Below are 21,362 nucleotides of genomic sequence, written 5' to 3'. Positions count from 1 at the left end.
CTTTATATTTCAGTGGGTCTTCTTATCAAGTTTTGTTTTGCTTAATTTCTGTACTTTTTAAAAATTTATATCTTCTTAGCAGTTTGTCCGTTATGCCGTATTCAGCTCCCATTAGCATGTGGAGTTGCTACTTAGCGTATAGTTCCTTATCAGATTGGAAAGATAAAATCTGTCAGCTTCTGTGGATGGCTTTGCCTCACCATTCAATGCTAAGTTGTATAGGTCACCGCCAGAGTTGTTTAAGAAATTGGCACCTCTGAAATGTTAGACAGCATGAACTTGGGCAATAGTTTTCAATTATTTAAGAAATCACTTTACAATACTTGACCTGGAAATCAACATAAGTATGTACAATCAAGGTTTTGTTGTTGTTGATTTCTTGTTTATTTCAGCTGTTTGGGTTTCCTTGTCTGTTGTTTGAAGTGCACTGGCCAGATATGGGCAATCTTTCTGGAATGAAAGATTGTGTTATATGACACCACAGAAATGCAAAACTATCATGCTCACCTATTTCTAGCCAGAGTAAATTTTCTTATCTATCTACTGAGATGGGGATATGTGATTATGCATGGCATAGCATTCTTCCAAAATAGAAAATATTTCCTTAATTATGTTTATGAACAGTGCTGACTTTAGAATTAACAGGATGTTATTTGTTAGAGGCAAAACTATGGCTAAAAGTACTGCCTATTCTCTCTACCTTCCAGAAATGTTTGTTCAATAGAGGGTCATTTGCATATCCCTTAAAATAGAAATGTTGACATAATGTGTCACAATTGCTGTCATCCGTGACTCAAAGGCTTTTAGAATGTTCTTACTTTATAACTAAAGCTATGAAAGGCATTGGACATTTATGAAAAATGCATTTTAAAGAGTGTCTTAATTGTGAAATCATATAGAAATGTTTCTAATTTAGTATCATCAGTTCTTAACACTAAAAGTATCTGTCCCTGTAAGCAGTCATCAGCTTTCTAGACATATGTTTTTTAGTCTCTTGTGAATATGTGTAGTCAGTGCAACCTTTACATTAAAAGTTCCTGTTAGGTCTTAGAAAGAAAATTCTATAAGCAAGAGGAACTCTTGATGCAGAGCCCCCTCCAGCCCCCCTCCTCAGCTTCCTTGGCAAGTCCAAGGGTCCAGATGTAAACCTGTTACAAGACCCCATCCAATCAGGAAACAACACACTACCTAGTGGGTATCCTCCCCTCCTGGTGTCACTGTCCCTTTAAAACACAGCTTGCAAGACAGGGAACTGGAGCCATTTTCTCTTTCTTCCTGCTGGCTCCCCAGGGGGGAGCCAATTTCAGGCTCCTACCTGCTTTCTCCCTTTTGCTCTCCCACCTACTTTCTCCCTGCTTTATTCTTTCAATAAATCTGTTAATCTTTAACTCACTGTCTCACATGGAATCCTTAATGACTCCATGCCTAACAATTCCCTTAAATATCAATTTGAAATTATTTCCCATTTCTTTTAAAACTTGCTGTTTCATTTGTGTAAACTGTGTTGTTTTATATGAAGATTAGATTTTCACTTTTGGAATTGCAATCATGGGTTTGAACTAATTTGAAGAAAACTCTCAAAAATATTCTAAAGGACTAATTATTTCAAATATTTAAATTTTGCCTAAAATTAAAATATCAATAAGATTTTATGAAATGCTAAATTATGATTTGTCCAAATGCTCCTGATAACAAATAACTCTACATGAGAAAGAGGCTTAACAATGCTCAGTAGTCAATAGCAAATCAACAGAAAGTAAAACAAGATATAATAAAACAAAAATAAACTAATGGAAGTGGGAAGTAACAACAATGAAGGAAGGAAATAAGAAAAGAGAAAGATCCATTTCATAAAGGTTCAGCAAACTTGTCAAGCTAATGTTTAAATGCTCTGCATGAAATTGCACGGAGGAAATGGTGCCTTGGTTGTCTTCAGTTCACATGAGAAGAGCTCAAACACTCTTTAACATCTGGAAAGATAAATGTGGGTGACAGTAGGACTGACCTATCAATTATCATCTAAAGAGGGCAGATTCAATGAAGAATTTGATGTGGTTCTCTCTTGCTTTCATCTGATAACCCATAGCCAGACTCTTGAAGCCTACCAACCTTAGAGGGGATCCATTAACTCTACAGAATTGGTTATCTTTCATTTATTTGGGAGGAAAAAAAATAGATTTGTGGGGTGACAGTAGCAAGAAAGAACATCTAAGTATTATTTTCTAGAAAAAGAGCCTAGTGAGCAAACAATATTCTGAAATATGAAAAGCGCCTGTTCTCTTCAGGAAGACCTTTTTTTTTTTTTTTTTTAATCCACTAAAGTCCACTTTCAAAGTTTTCTTCAGATGCTGAAAAAAACATCAATATTGCATGGCACATTTTACCAGAGGCTGTATGAATGATCTTGAACTCCATAAAATAAAATCATGAGTGATTTATGCCTAATTGTGCCTAAATTATTTTAAATTACTCTATATTTTAAAAGTCCCCACTGAATACACAGTATGATCTACCAAACAATTGATTGGCATCTCCTTACTTTGATGTCCAGAGAGGTGGCAGTTAATTGAATGAATAAAAACTCAGTTTTGGGACCCTAACATGAATGGCTTGTCTTTGCGGTATGAATTTTAAAAATCAGTTCTGGAGTTTATCTCAATCTGACCCTTGCCTCCTCACTTCTTTTACCCTAGGCAAAGCCTATTTATGAAACGTTATGGAGAATTTTTTATCCCATGAAAATGTTTTCTTTATTGCCTGGCTAGGTCAGTTTCTTCAAGCTCTAAGAACCCTGACATTTTACAGTTTTGACTTTTCCCCTTTATATTTCCCAATTTTCTGCAAGTTAACCATCATGTTTCATATCTTTATTATTTTCAATTTTGTGGATTGGACATAGATTTAGGAAAGCAATATTCATTGAGATGAGAAATAAGCTTTTAGTCATATACCAAAACAATCCTTCGTAAGTTAGTTTTTAGTAATGGTAATATATTTTTACTCCTCTCTTCACTCTCCCATTCCTTTGATTTCCCTTACATTTACAGATTGGCCGTATGGAATCAGGGCAGAGTCAACAAAACATGCTCTGAGTCCAGACTTGCCCTAGCTAAACACTGATTTCCCCTTAGATTATGGCCCCAGGCCTGGTCAGTACTAAATACTTAATAAATGTTTGAATGAATGACTGCATAACAGGAACAAAATAAGCTAATTGGCCCATGAGGGAATTGAACTTGTAATCTCAGTTTCATTAGTATAAGTCTCTATATCCAAAGATAATTTTCTGAACCCACTATATTTCATAAAGAAACTTTTAACAGTAACAGTGTGGATATGATATTTCCCAAATAACATTTTTTTTTAACCTCTTAGTAAAACAAAATGTGGAAACACTTTAAAATAACAATTGAACTCAGACAAGAGGAACTAACCATGCTTGTCAGGCTGCTGAATCAAGTCTGTGCACGAAGTCTGACAGAGCAGTGATCTCTTGGGCCCTGAGGTTGTCAAAGGAGATGGATTGTACTTTGAGCATGCAACCTTTTGGGGAGAAAACCAGCTACAGAGAGTATCATGCTATGCAGGGCTTCCCTTGTCACTGAGGGAAGGCACTGAGGTGAGTTCAACTGTTGAAAACGTCTGTTTATTTGCTCCTAATTTTACTGTCTTGTCTTTACATCATGCAAAGTCCCCCTTCCACAACAGTATGTACAGTCAATAAATCCCCAGTCTGCATGTAGAATGTTCCCAGCACCTGGATTTACCTGTTATCTATCTACAAAAAACATTCCACATATAATATTACTCTTCTTACTGTAGTGAAATAGAGATTTTACCCTACCTTTCCAGGGAAGCAATGATGTGAAGAAATTGTGACATTTGTTTATCAATATCTTATTCATTATTTATTTTACATAGAAGAATAAGTTAGCACATGCATTTAAAAGTTTTGAGTCAGTGCAAAGTTCCTTCCAATCCTAATATTTATTTTTTAAATTCTAATAATAGAATATTATTTAATGTTGAACTAAGAATAACCTTCAGTGTTTATTGAGCATTTTCTACATGCCAGATATTCTGTTAATAAACATGCTTTGTTTAATTTCATTCTCAGAAAATGTCCATGAGGGAGGCATTGCTAGTATAACCCATTGACTGGTGGGAAACTGAGGCTTAAGGATATTGAAACTTGCCCAGGTTCACAGAGACTTAAAGGGTAAATTGATTTTGAACCCAGGCAAAAGTCCAAGTTTTTAGTTGTTCTGTATGCATACCAAGAAATTGAAAGCTCTTATTTGTTTTTGCAAAATTTTATGTAGAATAATTGCACTTAGTAAGTGTGGAGATTCAATAGAAATTTTTAAGATAGGATTTCTGAGCTAAGAGATAGATTGCAACTTCTTCATATAATCCATTCCTACCCCCCAACATAAAAACATGAAAATACAAACAAAAAAATAGAAAAGAGAAAATGAGCTAGCCCAATAAATTTACAAACAGCATCTACAAAGGATGACTGGCATAATATAATGGAAAACAACCAAACTACCCTCAAAATATTAAACATGTTTCTGAGCAGAGTGTGACTAGGTAAGCACAGCTTAGTTTGGCTCCTCACCTTAACCTCAAGCCCAAAAGTTCTATTAGTATGGGGAGAATTTCCCCTAATATTCTGAAACCTGGGGTTTTTATTTTGAAGTACTTACAAACTTGCAGTATGATTACAAAAATAATATGAACTCCATACAGACAATGCCAACATACCTCTAGCTCCCAAGACACCCGGATCTATCAATTTTAACATTTTGCCACATCATACCTATCCATCTATCAATCCATTTATCTGTCTGTCTATCTGTCTGTCTGTCTGTCTGTCTGTCTATTTATTTATCCTTTTCTGAACACTTGAGTGTAGAAACCTTTTACCCATTATGAATTCTCCCCCCATTCCTCCTGCTCATCCCTGGAAATCTGTACTCTAATTTCTGTTTCTGTGAGCTTGCATTTCTTCAATATTTTCTTTGTCAATTACCATGGCACTTAAATTTAACATGTTAAATTTATAATAATTTTTTGCTTTGATACCGATTTAATTTCAGTAGTATACACAAAGCATGCTCCTATATCCCTCCCTTCCCCCACCGTTATGTAGTTCTTATCACAAGTTGCCCATTTATACATTATGAGTCCAAAACTGCTGATCTATCATTGCATTTTATGCATTTGCCTTTTAGATCCTGTAAGAAGTAAAAAAAAAAAAAAAAAAAGTGAGTTACAAGCCAAAAACATAACAGTACTGGCATTTATATTTACCCCTGGCCTTACCCTCAGCAGAGATCTGTGTTTCTTCAGTGGCTTCTATCTATTGTCTAGTGTCCTTTCCTTTCAACCTGCAGGCTCTGTTTAACATCTCTTGTAGGGCCAGTCCAGTGGTGACAAATTCCCTCAGCTTCTGTTTGTCTGAGAATGTCTTAATCTCACCCTTATTTTAGAAAGTTTTCCCGGTTATAGAATTCTTGGTTGGCTTTTTTTTTTTCTTTCCACACTTTAAATATGTCATCTAACTGCCTTCCTGCCTGTATGGTTTCCAAAGAGAAATTAGCACTCCATCTTACAGAGGCCTCTGTGTATGCGACACACTGCTTCTCGCGGGGTGGTTTCCAGAATTCTCTCTTTATCTTGGAATTGGACAGTTCAGTTATAATATGTTGCAGCATGGGTCTATTTGGTTTATCCTGCTGGAAGTTGGTTGAGAATCCTGGATGTTTATATTTTTGCCTTTCAGTCAATTTGGGAAGATTTTAGTCATTATTTCTCTCTGAGTATTCTCTCTGCCCCTTTCTTTCTTCGCCTTCTGGGATTACTAGAATGTGTATACTGATATGGCGGAATGTGTCCCACAGCTTCCTCAGGCACTGTTCATTTTTCCTCACTCTTTTCTTCTTTCTTACTCTTAGGCTGAATGACTTCAATAGTCTCATTTGCAAGTTTCCTGATTCTTTCTTCTTTCAATCTGCCATGTTCAATCTGCTGTTAAAACCCCTGTAAGGAATTTTTAATTTTTCTCATTGTGGACTTCAGCTCTGCTTGGGTCCTTTTTTATCATTTCCATCTCTATACTGATATTCTCTTTATGCTCCTCATAATTGTCCTCATTTCCAATTTTTTCTTTGTCTATTTTTCCTTTAGCTATTTGAGCATATTTACAATTATTATTATTTTTAAAGTCCTTGTCTGGTATGTCCCAGGTCTGGTCCTCCTCAATGATGGTTTCTAATGGTTTAATATTTCCTTTGCCTGGTCTATCACTTCCTTTAACTTTGTATGTTTTTAATCTTTTGTTAACTCAGACATTGATCTTTTAGCATGTTATTTATAGAATTTAGACTGTGAGATATGTATTTTTTGCTGTGTCCAGTTAGTATTATGATGGAGCGTTTCTTGAATGCCAGCAGCTAGTCCCTACCTCTGCCGCCCTCGCCCCCCCCCAAAAAAAAAGGAAGAAAAGAAAACATCTTCCCTAATCTTTGCAGATTGGCCTATATAAGTGCTCTCCTTCAGTGTTTGTCCATATGATAAGGGTTAGAGAATATCTCCTGGCCAAAGTGTAGGGGACTTCTCAATTTTTTTGCACATGTGTCTTACCTTGTATATGCACACAGCCCTAGAAATTCCCCCATTTATACCAATTTGAATGTTCCCTCTTTCCTAAGAAACTATTTCCTCATAGATCTGGGCTCTGCATTGTAAAAAGTCCTACAGCCAACAACCCTTTGCTTGCCCAAAGCATCTACCATTTGACCAGTCTCCCACAGCACTCTGCAGGGGAGCTCCACGAGCTGCCTTCTACACCAGGGCATGTTCTGAGACTGTGAGCCTGTGACAAGTGTACTGGTTCAGTCCCTCACTGCCACCAGAAAAAATGGCCCAGATATCCGTGCTCCCACTGCGTGCACAAGGACAAAGGACCTGCACTGCAAGCATGGATCTGCTCCTCTTCGAGACAGTGAGGGAATGGGGAAAGCTATGTGGTAACATGCTACTACTTGTGAAGTGGCTTTTTTTTTTTTTTTTTTTTTTTTGATTTTGCACTTGCCCTGTTACTGCAATTCTTTAAACTGCTCCCTGGAGCTTTGACAAGATGTTTCAGTCAGTTCTTGCTGGTTGTTCAAAGCTTCTGTGAGGAGTTGGAGCCCTGATGCTTTTTTCTGTGCCATCTTGATTAAGAAATGTTGTTCTTTATTTAGCTTTCTTCTCAGGAGGCATAGTGGAGATTCCTTCTGGGAGAAATCAAAGGAAAGAGAATAGAGGCCTTGGAATTGATGCTCTAGAGTCAGAAAAGTGGAAATAAACACATTATACCCTCTGAATTAGGGAAATGATTCGAAGTTCAATGGTATTTCTTCCATAGGCATGGTCTATTCATCTTCTTTACTCCCTTTCAAATTGGGTGGCTTGTAGGGTTGCCATATAAAGCTACCACTTTTCCTTTTTAACTTCAAATTAAAATTTAACTTGGTGTCTTATATTTTTATTTGTTACAAGATATCTAGTTAAATTTGAATTTCAGATAAAAATGAATAATATTTTACTATAGCTGTGCCCAAATATACTTGTACTAAAAAATTATCATTGCTTATCTGAAATTCCAATTTAACTATGTACCTTGTATTTTAATATGTTAAATCTGACAATCTTAATGAGGTGGGTATGGGGCACATAAAAATATCAGTATCAAAAGAAACAAACGTGCTTGCTTCGGCAGAACATATACTAAAGTTGAAACGATGCAGAGAAGATCTGCATGGCACCTGCACAAGGATGACACACAAATTCATAAAGCATTCCATATTAAAAAAAAATTTAAAAGAAACTAACTATGCAGTCTAAAACTAGTTGAAAACACTGGATCCATTAAAACCTAGAATTAGTAAGGAACAACACTGTAATAAAAGAAACATAATAGAAAGTGCATCCTGAGCTATATTAAATATAAACCCAAGTTATATTAACAAAACAGTATAACAAGCATAAATGCTTGTTGTGGTTGGGAGAGAGAAGACAAGAGGCAGTTTGAGAGTGTTAAAATCCTCACCTTCATAGGAGAAAGAGAAACCAACAATTCAAATAATTTCAAACTACTAATGCTCTGTCTTTCATTACTTCATCCTTGATGGGATTCTTCAGGATATAATATTTCCTGTAGTGAAGACATACTCTAAGGTAAAAAAATTAGGTATTATTGTTTTCCTTATTAAATCAAAGAAAAATAAATGGAATATTTTAAAATTTAAAATATCCCTTTATTATGCTACCATTTTTTATAAAAGTATTCCTAACATTTAACTACTCTCTATCTATCAATTCACCTATAGTATAACCATTTTTCTGCCTCTATATATTCCAAAAATTAGTTAGGATAATTATCATTTAATGGTAATAATTTCATTTCTCAATAGTTGTTTTGAGGTGATATTTAACTGGTTTTTGTACTTTTGTGCATTGTTTGATTCTTTATAATGAGTATATATAATATCCATAAAAAGAGAATGAATAAAAAGAAAAATGGAATTCAGATGTACAATATGATAAGAGTGGACAAATCTGGGTAAATAATTGCTACTTTGTTCTAGGTAATTTTCTATGTTTTTAAAAAATTAGAAATGAGATGTAAGAAAAATAGAAAGAAAGTTTATAAATTATTAGAAATTATTCTATCTTCCTTTAGAAAAAAATTCAGTCCTTTTGTGAGGAAAGAGACATATGTAATTGTCTGTATATGTCTCTCTATTAATATATGTATGGCACATACACATACAATAAACAATCAGAGAGAGGAGAAAAGAATAGGAGAAAAACTTTAAAATACTTCTGTCTGAAATAACTTGGGACAGTTTTTAGGAGTCTTGCATTATAAGATTATTTCATGGAAAGATCCTCTTTTGCTACCTTGGATGGTGTCTTGTATCTTGAGATGACTAAATTTTGCCCCAGGACAAACCATATCCATAAAAGACATTTATGAGATGTCATATTTAACAGTGCTACTGAAGTGTTTTAAAGCTTTTATGATATTGTAAGGGAATTCATGTATTTTGTGTATTGAAAGAACATGTCTTTTGGGGGCCTGAGGGTAAATATGATGCTTTGAAGCTATATGCATCTCAGAAAAGAACATGTTCTTAAATTTAATCCATTCCTGTGGGTGTAGACCTATTATGAATGGGACCTTTTGATAAGTTTACTTCAATCGAAGCATGCCTCAGGTGAATCTTAATCCTTTTACTGGAGTCCTATATAAATGGGATGAATACGGAGAGAAAAACATAGAAAAAAGTCCTAGAAGGCTCAGAGAAAAGAGCCAAAGAGGCTGAGAGAGGACAGGAAGAAAACAGAGAGGAAGTCACTGAAGCCAGAAGCTGGAAGAAAAAAAAAAAAAATAGAAAGAAAACAGGAGAGAAAGGAGAGAACAGCAGATGTCTCTGTATGCCTGACCAGGTTAGAGATGAGTCCCAGGTAGCTAGCAGCCTTTCTTCAGGAATAAGGTATCATTCTGGTGATGCCTTGGTTTGGACATTTTCATGGCCTTAGAACTGTAAACTCGTAAGCCAATAAATACCCGTTGTTAAAAGTCAGTCCATTTCTGCTGTATTGCGTTTCATCAGCTTCAGCAAACTGGAACAAGTTTCTAAACTTAATCATCTTTAGCCTGGGTATTAAAGCAATAAGTGTTTCCAACAAGATGGTAGATAAATACAAAAAGATGATTCTAATGTCTCAAACTTTTTGAATAAAAATGAAAGCTACAAACCAAAGGGAAGTTGGTTTTGCACCATATATATGTGTGCATATAATGTGCATGTGTGCTGATAGGGAATATAGATGAGGTAGGAATTGAGTAGTGGATAGCAGGTTTACCGCTCCCTGTTTAGATTTTCCTTTGACTGTAGGAAGTTTCCTCACTGGAAACTTCAGTTTAAGAAAACACTGCCATGTTCTATTTAATCAAGAAAACAAAGAAACATGAGAAAATTGAAAATATATACTCCAGGTAAATGAGTTAACTTTTTAATTTAATCCAGGTTGTCTGCCAGTGAATTAAAAGGAATATTGACATGAAACTTAAATGAATTATTTCCATCAATAACTGTACAATTTCTACCAAAAGGCAGGGGAGACAGAGGTTTTGAACTCGCTACATATCTTGGAAAGCCTCTTCTTTTCAGGATCCTATACCCACTACTGAATACTTTATTTTTAGAGCATTTCTTTTGTGTTTTAAGGTTTTTGTTTATCTCTCCTTTCATTAGTTCTATTTTGCTGTTTTTAATGCAAATGAAGTGAAAAACCTTTATTCCTCATTCAATAATATAATGGAAGACATATACCGTATACTGTTATTTATAGTTCCTGGGATTGGTACAGAACATTCTAGATCTAGGAAAGTGAAAATGTGATTAAGATAGAGGAGTAGTTCCGAAAAGTACAAGACTGGAGTTGAATTCTTTGTTTGCCACTAATGATCTCTAGGACACTAATGTTTTTAAGAAATGTACTTAATGTTCGTTGTCCTATTTTTGTTGGTAGTGGTTTTGGTTTGTTTATTTAGCTCAGTGAACTAGATTTGGTTTCTGATACTTGCCGTTATAAAATATAACAGATATATTATCCCACCCTGTGGTTTTGTTATCAGTTTGGTATACTGATGAACTAAAAGAAAGAAACTAAAATAATTAGGAAAGGGCAGGAATCAGAGGGGTACCCATTGATATATGTGAGCTCCATCAATGTTCCAATAGTTGTGTTTTCTGAATAATATTTAGATCATTCAGTTCTGGGCAGAGAACTTTTTAAATAAACTTTTAATTTTGAAATAATTTCAAACTTATAAGACAGTGCAACAATAATATAAAATCCATACAGGGAACTCCAAAATACTCCTTACTTGGATACCCAAATCCAACAATTTTTAACATTTTACCACAATTGACATATCATTCAACCTATCTCATTCTCTCCCTACTTATGTCTATATCTATCCACCTTTCATTCAATCTTCCAAACATTTGAAAGTGGGAAACATTGTATGCATCATGCTCCTCAAACACTTCCACGTACTTTTCCTAAGAATAAGGATTTACATTCATGTAATAACTTTAAGTACAATTATCAAGTTCAGGAAATTTAACCTTGATATCAAGCTTACAGTCTCTATTCCAGTTTTTCATGTGTCCCAAAAATAATTTTTGGCATTTTCTCTTCACTTACTAGATCAAGTCTAGGATCATGTATTGTATTTAACTGTAATAATCTCTTCAGTCTCTCTCTCTCTCTCTCTTTTTAAATGTGGAAACAGCATAAAATTTCACATTTCAATCACTCTCCAGTATATAATTCAGTGGAATTAATCACACTCAAAATGCTGTGTATTCCTTGCCGCCATTCATTATCAAAAATTACCCATCACCCCAGACAAAAATCCTGCATCCATTATGCATTATCTCTCCATTCCCTGTCCCCATCCTGGCCCCTGGTAATCTGTTTTATGACTCTATGTGTTTGCTTATTCAAATTGTTTAATATCAGTGAGATGATATAATATTTATCCTTTCATGTCTGGCTTATTTCACTCAACATGATGTTTTTAAGATTCATCAATGTTTTCTCATGTACCAGAATTTCATTCACTTTAACGGTTGAATATTACGTCATTGTATATATATATACAATATTTTGTTTATCCGTTCATATGTTGAGGGACACTTGCATTGCTTCCATCATTTTATAATTGTGAATAATGCTGCTATGAACCTGTGTATGCAAAGATCTGCTTGAGTCCCTGTTTTCAATTCTGCTGAGTAAATACCTAGAAGTGGGATGGCTAAGACATAGGTAATTCCATATTCAACTTTCTGAGGAGCCATCAAACTGTTTTCCACAATGGCTGGACCATTTTAAGTTTCCACTAACAATGACTGAATATTCCTATTTCTCTACATCTTCTCCAACACTTGTTGTTTTCTCCATTTTTTAAAAAGTAGTAGCCATTCTAGTGGGTGTGAAGTGGTATAATATTGTGGGTTTGATTTACTTTTCCCTGATGGCTACTGATATTGAATATCTTTTCTTGTGCATTTGGCCATAAGTTTATCATATTTGGAGAAAGATTTATTCAGGGATTTGGACAATTTTAAATAGAAATACTTATATTTTTTGTTGAATTGTAGGATTTTAAAAATAAATTCTGGGTATTAAATCCTTTTTTGGTATGTGGTTTCCAAATATTTTCTCCCATTGTGTAGGTTGCCTTTTTGGGGGGCGCATGGTCCAGGAATTGAACTCAGGTCTCCCACATGGAAGGCAAGCGTTCTACCACAGAACCACTGTAGGTTGCCTTTTAATGTTCATGGTGAAGTCCTTTGATGAAACTTTAAGATGAAGTACTTTGTTTTTTAATTTTGATCAGGTTTCTGATTTTGATCAACACCTGAAGATATTTCCCTATGTTTTCCTTTATGGCTCTTATAGTTTTAGCTTTTATATTTCGACTTTAATCCATTTTGATCTACTTTTATGGTGTGATGTAGGGATCCCTTCTCATTCTACTGCATATGGATATCCAGTTTTCCTAGCAATATTTGTTGAAAAGACTTTTTTTTAACCTATTTACAGTCTTGGCACTCTTTTAAAAATCAATTGGCCATAAATGTGTGGGTCTATTTCTGTAATCTCAATTCTATTCTATTTGTCTCTATGTCTGTCCTTGTGCATGCTAGTACTCCACAGTTTTGGTCACTGTAGCTTTTTGATGAATTATGAAATTGAGAAGTGTGAGTTCTCCAACTGTGTTCTTAGTTTTCTAAATGTTTTTGCCTATTTGGGGGACTCTGCCCTTTCATTTGAATTTGATGATTAGCTTTTACATTTCTTTGAAGAAGGTTGTTATTACTTTGTTTGGGACTGAGTGAAACCTACAACTTGCCTGGGTAGAATTTGCAACAGTGATATTAATTCTTCCAATTTAAGAACATGGAATGTCTTACATTATTAAGGTTTTCTTTCATTTCTCTCAGTCATGGTTTATAGTTTTCTACTCACAACTCTTTTACATCCTTGATTAAATTTATTACTAGATATTTGATTATTTTAAAGTTATCATTGTAAATTGATTTTTTTTCTTAATTTCCTTTTTCCATAATTCCTTGGGTGTATGGAAATACCACTTACTTTTCCACAGTGATCATGTGTTCCACAAATTTGCTGATTATCAGTTTTAGTAGCTTTCTTGTAGATTTCTTTGGGATTTTCTATATATAAGATCATGCCATCTGCGAATAGGGATAATTCTTCTTCCTTTACAATTGGAATGCCTTTAATTATTTTTCTTGCCTAATTGCTCTGGCTAGCACTCCCAGTAAAATGTTGAATAACAATGGTCATAAAGGTCATCCTTGTCTTCTTACTGATCATAAGAGGACAATTTTCAACCTTTTACCATTGAGTATGATGCAGTGGGTTTTCCATATATGTCCTTTATCACATTCAGGAAGGTCCATTCTATTCTTAGTTTTCTGCAAGTTTTTATCGAGAAATGATGCTGGATTTTGTCAAATGCCTTTTCCTGTGCCAATTAAGATGATCATGTGTTTTTTCTTTCATTCTATTAATGCAGAGTATTATATTGTTTGATTTTCTTATGTTGAACCACTCTTACATTCTTGGAGTAAATCCTACTTTAATGTAATATATAATTCTCTTAATGTGCTGTTGGATTTGATTTGCTATTATTTTATTGAGGATTTTGATCTCTATTTATAAGGGATATTGGTCTATAATTTTCTTCTTTGTGATATCTTTATCTGGATTTGGGATTATGATAATGTTGGCTTCATAGAATGAATTAGAAAGCTTTCCCTCGTTTTTCTTTTTTGAAAGAGTTTGAGAAAGATTGATGTTAATTCTTTGAATGCTTGATAAATTCACCAGTGATGTCTTCCAGTCCTGGACTTTTCTTTGTTGGGAAGTTTTTAATGTTTTTATTGATATATATTATATATCAATATCTATCTATCTATCTATCTATCTATCTGTCTATCTATCTATCTATCTATCTATCTATCTATCATATATTCTCATACCAGGCAATCATCCAAAGTATACAATCAATAAGTTCACAATTTCATCATATAGCTGTGCATTTATAAACTTTTTTGTCCTTTTTGTGAAAAATAACATACGCACAAAAAAAGCAATAAATTTCAAAGCACATTGTAATAATTAGTTGTAGGAGAGATTTCAGAGTTTGGTATGGGTCACAATTCCACAATTTTAGGTTTTTACTTCTAGCTGCTCTAAGATACTGGAGACTAGAAGAAATAGCAGTATAATGATTCAGAAATCATACTTGCTTGTTAAACCCTACCTTCTCTGTACAACTCCACAAACTCCTTTGATCTTTCTCCCACTTTTTAGGGTTACTTGAGCTATTTGCCCATTCTAACTTTTTCATGTTGGAAGGGGCTGTCCATAATATAATGTAAGGAGATGGAACTATTCGATGTTCTGGAGAGGCTGGCCCTTTTCCATTTCAGAACAGGGACCCTTCTGGAGGTTGTAGGTTTCTCGAAATTTACTCTAGTGCATGGAACCTTTGTAGAATTTTATATAACTCCCTAGGTGTTCCTTAGGATCAGAAGAAATGGTTTTGATTGGGGTTTGGTAAACTATGAAGTAGCAATGTCTAACTGAAGCTTTCATGAGTGATCTCCAGAGTAACCTCTTAACTCTATTTGAACCCTCTCAGCCACTGATACCTTATTTGTTACAGTTCTTTTCCCTCTATTGGTCAGAATGGTATTGTTGATCCCATGGTGCCAGAACCAGACATATCTGAAGCAGTATTCTGCACTGCCAGGGATGTCACTTGACATCTCTCCCATGTAGGAGGACAGCAATGATTTCACTTGCAGAGTTGGGCTTAAAAAGAGTGAGGCCACATCTGAGCAACAAAGGAGGTCCTCTGGAAGTAACTCTTAGACATACCTGTAGGTAGGCTAACTTCCTTCACAGCATACATAAACTTTGCAAGAACAAGCCTCAAGATTAAGGGCTTGGTCTATTAACTTGGGTGTCCCTAATACTTGATACATTATCAGAGGTTCCCCAGTGGTAAAATTTAAGAGTTCCATATTTTTTCTGCCATCCCTCAAGGGACTTTGCCAATACTTTTTGATTATCTGCTTAATATACTCTGGGATGTATATAGGCATTATATTAAACTAGACAGGATTAAAAGCCCTCATTCTTATTCTGAGCTCCCTGTGTTTGGATTGTTTAAATGATCTATCCAAACGGATTGAGTTAGATTTTGTACTACAGAGAATTTAGGTTCTGGACAAAATAAACTTTTCTTCTTTAGGTCTCAAAGATTAGATGAAGTTATGAACTACAGACAATATCTTTCTTTCCCCTGTATTCTGAATTAGCTTAATCCCAACCTGATTAACTTCATTTTCCCCCCACATCCCAAACTTATACATTCTTTGTACAAGATTCATACCTTTGTGTCATTCATGCAAGAACTTTTTGATATTTGTTGATTTTTGATATTAATCAGTAGGACATATGGGTCTATTCAACCCCTTTCAATCATGTTCACCTTCAATATGGTACTTTTACTTATAGACCCACTAGTGAACTGCCTTCACTTCTGTGCTGGTTTGAAAGGATGTATGTACCCTAGAAAAGCCATGTTTTGGTCTTGGTCCCATTTTTTAAAGGCAGCTGTTTCTTCTAATCCCTATTCAGTACTGTATGTTTGAAACTGCAGTTGGGTCATCTCCCTGGAGATGTAACTCAGTCACGAGTGGTTGTTAAACTGGATTAGGTGATGACATGTCTCTGCCCATTTGGGTGGGTCTTGATTGGTTTACTGGAGTCCTATGAAAGAGGAAACACTTTGGAGAAGGAGAGATTCAGAGAGAGTAGAGAAGGATGTTATAGCCATGAGCAGGAGGGAGCCCATAAGCCAGTGACCTTTGGAGATGAAGAAGGAAAATGCCTCCCAGGGAGCTTCATGAAACAGGAAGCCAGGAGGGAAAGCTAGCAGATGATGCTGTGTTCACCATGTGCCTTTCCAGATGAGAGAGAAACCCTGACTGTGCTTACCATGTGCTTTTTCACTTGAAAGAGAAACTCTGAATTTCATCGGCCTTCTTGAACCAAGATATCTTTCTCTGGATGCCTTCTATTGGACATTTCTAGGACTTGCTTTAATTGGGATATTATCTCAGCCTTATACTTATACTAAGTTACTGTAAACCAGCAACTTATTAAATTCCAGCTTTAAAAAAGCCATTCTGTTCTGGAATATTGCATTCTGGCAGCTGGCAAACTAGAATAATTTCTATCTATTCTGTAGGGAAATTTTTGTTACTGATTTATTGGGAAAATTTGGACAATTTATCTGAGCTCTTTTCTCATTGTCTTTTGAGATCTTCTATTTTTACTTAAGACAGTTTCTAAGAATTTGTACACTTCATCTAGGTTGTAATTTGTGTTTGTACAATTGTTCATATTATATTCTTAAAATCCTTTTTATTTCTGTGATTGTAGCAGTAATTTTCCGATCCCTTGCATTTCTACTTTTAAAAATTTGCTTCCTTTTTCTCTTTTCTTTATCAGTCTAGCTACAAGGCTTCAATCTTTTTAAGTTTATGGGAATTGTTTTGTGACATAACACATGATCTGTCTTAGAAAATAATCTATGTGTACTTAAGTAAAGAATGGTTGGTTTATATTGTTTGAAACTGTTGTGTACCCCAGAAAAACAAGTTCTTTAATCCTCATTCAATATTGCTGGGTGGGATCTTTTTATTGTTTCCATGGAGATAAGACCCACCAGTTGTGGGTAGTAATGTTCAATTATATGGTTTCCATGGAGATGTGTCTGTACTTATTCGAGATGGGGTTGCTTTCTGGAACCCTTTAAGAGGGAACCATTTTGGAAAAAGCTTTAGAGCTTACATGGCCAGAGACCTTTGGAGATGAAGAAGGAAAATGACCCTGGGGGAGTTTCATGAAACAAGAAGTCAGGAGAGAAAGCTAGCAGACTTTGCCATGGGCCCTTCCAGATGAGAGAAACCCTGAACTTCACTGACCTTTCTTGAGTGAAGGTAATCTCTTGTTGGTGACTTAGTCTGGATGTTTTCATAGTCTTGCCTTAATTTGGACATTTTCATGGCCTTAGAACTCTGAACTTGCAACTTAATAAATTCTCTTCTTTAAAAGTCGCTCTGTTTCTGGAATATTGCATTCTGGCAGCTTTCACTAACTAAAACAGTTGTATCTTCTATATCCTTATGGATATTTTGTCTAGATGGTGTATTCATTATGAAGTGGTGTATTGGGGTCTTCTGGTATTAATGTAAACCCATTTATTTCCCTCTTGAAATGTGTCAATGTTTGCTTCATTTATTTTTGAGTTCTGTTGTTAGGTACATGCATGTTTGTAATCATTCTATCTTCTCATTAATTGAGTCTCTTATCAGTATATAGTGCCCTTCTTTGTCCTTGTTAACAGCTTTTGACCTAAGTATATTATACCTTATATTAGTATAATCTTCACCATTCTCACTTTTTTTTTTTTTTTTTTTTTTGGAGGGGGATACGTGGTCGGGGGAAAGAACCCATTCTCTTTTGATTACTATTGGCATGGAATATTTTTTACACCTTTCACTTTCAAGCTACTTGTGCCTTGGAATTTAATGTGAGTCTGTTGTAAATGGCAAATCAGTTGGTCGTGCATTTTTATCCATTCTGCAGGTCTCTGTCTTTTGACTGAGTAGTTTAACCCATTTACATTTAAAGGAACTGCTGATAATGCAAGAGTTACTTCTGCCATTTTGCTTTTTTGTTTTTCTGAATCCCTTATACATTTTCTGACCCTCAATTCTTCAATTATTGCCTATTTTTGTATGTAGTTGACCCTTTTGTTATGAGCTCTATTGACTCATTTCCTTCTGTGCATATATTTCCAATATTTTCTTTTTGGCTACCATGGAGCTTAATTTAACATTTTACATCTAAGTCTATAAGAATCTCATTTTTTGTATATGAACAACTTCTATAGCATAAAAACCCTATGTTCCTATATCACTTGGTCTTGCTGTTTATATCTCTTGACAAAAATTACCTATTTATATATCAAAGGTCTAAAACCATTGCTTTACCATTACTTTTTATGCATTGCCTTTTAGATCCTGTAGGAAGTAGAAAGTGGAGTTACACCAGAAATCAGTACTAATGGCATTTATATCTACCTATGTCATTAACTTTTATCAGAGATCTTTATTATATCATGTGGCTTAGGTCTATTGTCCAGTGTCCTTTCCTTTCAATCTGGAGAACTTTCTTTAGCATTGCTTATAGGGCTGGTTAGTGGTGATGAACTCTCCCAACTTTTCTCTGGCAATGTCTTAATCTATTCTTCATTTTAGAAAGAGGGTTTTGTTAGATAAAGAATTATTTTTGACAGTTGTTTTCTTTCAGCTTTTTAAATATGCCATCCATTGCCTTCTTGTCTGTGTGGTTTCTCAGGAGAAATTGACACTTAAGTTTATTGAGTATCCCTTGTATGTGACATATTGCTTTTCACTTGCAGCTTTCAGAGTTCTCTATTTTTGGCACTCAATAACATGATTATAATATGACACACTGCAAGTCTTTGTGCTTATTTTGTTTTGTGTCTGTTGACTGTCAGGGATGTTTATATTCTTCTTTAGTTGAATTCCTGAAATTCTTAGTCATTCCTTTCAATATTCTCTCTGCCTCTCTCTCTCTTTCTTCTACTCTGGGATTTTCACAATGCATATATTGGTATATTTTATAGTATTACAGATGTCTATTCACTTTTCTTCATTCTTTATCCTTTCTGTTCTTCAGATTGAATAATTTCAGTGGTCTTATCTTCAAGCTCTTGAATCTCTCTTCTGTCAGCTGCACATGTTGAACTCCTTGAAGAAATTTTAAATTTCTGTTATTGTTGTCTTCAGCTCTGTTTGCTTCCTTTTTATGATTTCTGTCTCTTTATTGATATTCTCTGTGTTCATCTATCATCTTCCTAATTTCCTTTATTTTGTCCATATTTTCTTTTAGCTCTCTAAGCATATATAGGACCTTTTAAAAATATTTTTGTATCGTAATACAAGGTCTGATCATTCTCTTTGATGATTTCTAATGCTTTGTCCTATTCTTTCATGTAAATTATTGTTTCCCATTTATTTGTATGCTTTGCAATCTTTTATTGCAGCCTAGGCCTTTTGATATTTTAATATATTATCTCTGGAATTTAGACACTGAAGTGTCTGCTCTTAAGCTTGGTTCTGGCTATTGTTATTGGAGAGATTTCCTTGAATGCCAGGAACCAAATAGTAAACAATTCTTTGAAATTTGGCCTCTCAGAGTGCTCTCCTCCAGTGCTTGTCTATCCTAACAACACGTTTAGAGAACAGCTTGAGGTAGAATCATAGGTTCCTCACAGGTCTTTTTTGTTCCTGTATCTTGCCCTGAGCATGTGGGAGTGGCTCTGAGAATTTCCTTGTTTACATGGATCTGATTATAGCCTCTTTCAAGGAAACAGTGCTTCCCCAGTGTCTTGGGGGGCAACTTGCCAACAATCTCCAGCCCCATGCCACAGTGATTTTACTGTTTACTTATAGCATTCCATAATGGAATTGTAACTGAGAAATTAGGATTTAATAAATGGTTATGACTACTGAATCATGTATAAATATTACTTTTCTTTCTGCTATATTAGAGTAGGGAGAAGAAAATACCTGAAATCTCTGAACTATGAGCCATCTGTCCTGATCTCTGATAATGATTATAAAAGTCTTTATCTTGTGCCTTTGTGATTGTAAAAGCTGATACCCCCTTTATCCATTTATTTTACTTTAGAAACTTGTAAGGGCTAATCCCCTAATTTTAATGACGAATTGAATCAGCTCAGAACCAACCATTAACTGGTTTCGGCATAGTTTTTCTTCTTTACATTTGTAAATTGTTTCTGCCTATGGTTACTATTGAAACGATAACTTTTTCTCCCTGTCTTTCTGCTTATACTTGCTAAGAAATTGTAAGGACTTCATCTCCCCTTGTTAGAAATCATAAAAACCTTGAACTCCCTAGACTAAGGAGACAGAATTTTAGGCCAATAGACCATCTGATCTGCTATTTTATGCCACTTAATAAACTCTTTCTCTCTTTGAAATCCTGATATCTCAAGAATTGGTCATTTCAGCACTTTGGGTAGAGAATATACCGCCTTTCTCTGAAACCAGAACTCTGCAAGTTGCTTCCATAACTATGGCAAGCCCTGAATAATGAGTGTGAGGCCAGTCTCTGGTTCACAACTGGCACAGACATGAGCCCTGTATATGAAGACGTTACTCTACTCCTTGCAAATCCAGGACCAGGGACCTGCAGTGGGAGTGCAGGTTGGTTCCATACCAGCCCAGTCAGGGGAATGGTGAGGAGTCAGCAAGTCATCACAGGAACCTAACATGTTTAAATTGAAATTTTCTTGATTCTGTTCTCTCCCTACTACTGTGACACTTTGCTTTTCAGAGCTTTGAGAAAGATGTTTCTACCAGTTCTCATTTGTTAAAGATTTTCTGGGAAGAGTGAGTCCTGGTGGGTCTCTCTCTCACTCCATCATTTGAATCCATGTGAGCTATCAATAGACAGCTTTGAATTGGTCCATCAGAAGTCACATTGTAAACTGAGGAATTAGGATTGAAGAGGTGATTTGGATTACTGACTCATTATATAGATATTCTTTTTTGTTTTCTGGTATATTGAAATAGACGAGGGAATATCTGAAATCCCTAAACTAGAATTCAGCTGCCTTGATATCTGAAATGATCATAAAAACCCTTATCTTGGGCTTTTGTGATTGTAGAAGTTATTACTCCCTTTATCTGGTCATTTTCTTATAGGGTAAAAGCCCTAATGCTAATGAAAAATTTGAATTTAGCCCTTAACTGGTTGCAGCCCCTGAAATTTGTAAATCATAAGGACTAGACGCTGCTATTGAAAATAGAACTTGTCTCCCTTCCTTTTGGTTTACACCTTTAGTATTGAATTGATAAATCTCCTTCACCTCTTTTCTGATTAGATTCTCCTATTTAAATAATAATAATAACACTGTCTCCTTTTCTGCATGAAACTTGCTATTTGAAATTGAAATGACCTCATCTCCCCTTACATGCTGGTTTGAATCTGTTGTGCCCCAGAAAGGCCAAGTTCTTTAATTCTCATCCAATACTGCTGGGTGGGAGCTTTTTGATTGTTTCCATGGA

The 21,362-nt window shown here is 35.1% G+C and overlaps 1 non-coding gene across 1 annotated transcript; it reads left to right on the top strand.

The window, feature by feature from the left end:
• The first annotated feature begins 7,754 nt into the window (after positions 1–7,754).
• On the top strand, positions 7,755–7,859 carry LOC143647457 (U6 spliceosomal RNA). Its single transcript, XR_013158087.1, has one exon. It is a non-coding gene; the product is annotated as a U6 spliceosomal RNA (small nuclear RNA).
• The last annotated feature ends 13,503 nt before the right edge of the window (positions 7,860–21,362 follow it).

This window comes from Tamandua tetradactyla, chromosome 9 (assembly GCF_023851605.1).
Source record: "Tamandua tetradactyla isolate mTamTet1 chromosome 9, mTamTet1.pri, whole genome shotgun sequence".
NCBI lineage: Eukaryota > Metazoa > Chordata > Mammalia > Pilosa > Myrmecophagidae > Tamandua > Tamandua tetradactyla.
Note: the sequence above shows the minus strand (reverse complement) of the source record. Positions and strands in the feature narration are given on the sequence as shown.